The sequence below is a fragment of the Arachis duranensis genome, chromosome 1 (genome assembly GCF_000817695.3).
Source record: "Arachis duranensis cultivar V14167 chromosome 1, aradu.V14167.gnm2.J7QH, whole genome shotgun sequence".
NCBI lineage: Eukaryota > Viridiplantae > Streptophyta > Magnoliopsida > Fabales > Fabaceae > Arachis > Arachis duranensis.
This window is the reverse complement of record NC_029772.3, coordinates 26,041,868-26,042,866: the sequence shown is the minus strand read 5'-3', so window position 1 is coordinate 26,042,866 and position 999 is coordinate 26,041,868.

Here is a 999-nt window from a genome sequence, read left to right as displayed (position 1 = left end):
GAGGATATGTTGAGAGCTTGTGTTTTGGACCAACCGGCGAGTTGGGATCGGTATATGCCATTGGTGGAGTTTGCATACAATAATAGTTATCATGCGAGCATCGGAATGGCTCCGTATGAGGCCTTGTATGGGAGGAAATGTCAATCTCCGCTATGTTGGTATGAAGCTGGAGAGAAAAGCTTGTTAGGGCTAGAAATGATAGCTGCGACTACAGAACAAGTCAAGAAAATCCGTGATAGGATGCTTATGGCGTAGAGTCGTCAAAAGAGTTACGCCGATCAGAGGCGAAAGCCCTTAGAATTTGAGGAAGGAGATCATGTTTTCCTTAAGGTTACTCTAACTACAGGAGTAGGTAGGGCGATTAAGGCGAAGAAGTTGAATCCTCGATACATTGGTCCATTTCAGATCCTGGAGAGGATTGGACTGGTGGCGTATCGGATGGCTCTACCACCTCATCCCTCGAATCTGCACGACGTGTTTCACGTGTCGCAGCTTCGGAAGTACACTCCTGATGCTAGCCATGTGTTGGAACCTGAGTCGTCCTGATGCTAGCCATGTATTAGAACCTGAATCGGTTCAGTTAAGAGAAGATTTGACGCTTCCAGTGGCTCCAATCAGAATTGATGATACTAGTATCAAACAGTTGCGTGGAAAAGAGGTTTATTAGTCAAAGTGGCATGGAGTCGAGGTGGTGTTGAGGAACACACTTGGGAACTTGAGTCGGAGATGCAAACGGATTATCCACATTTATTCCCAGGTAATTGCATTTGAATTTTGTGGGCAAAATTCCCAATTAGGTGGGTAGAATGTAAAACCCGGTTAATTAACAGCTAATTAACCTATAAATGAGAATTTATTCTAGAAAGCCCAAAATGTGATTTTTATGGCTAAATGTGATAGAGGAGATTGAGACGAGAATTTTGGTACCAATTTTATAGAATTCGGACCAAAATTGGACCGAACGGGCCAAACCGGGCCAATTGGACCCAAAGTGGGCCC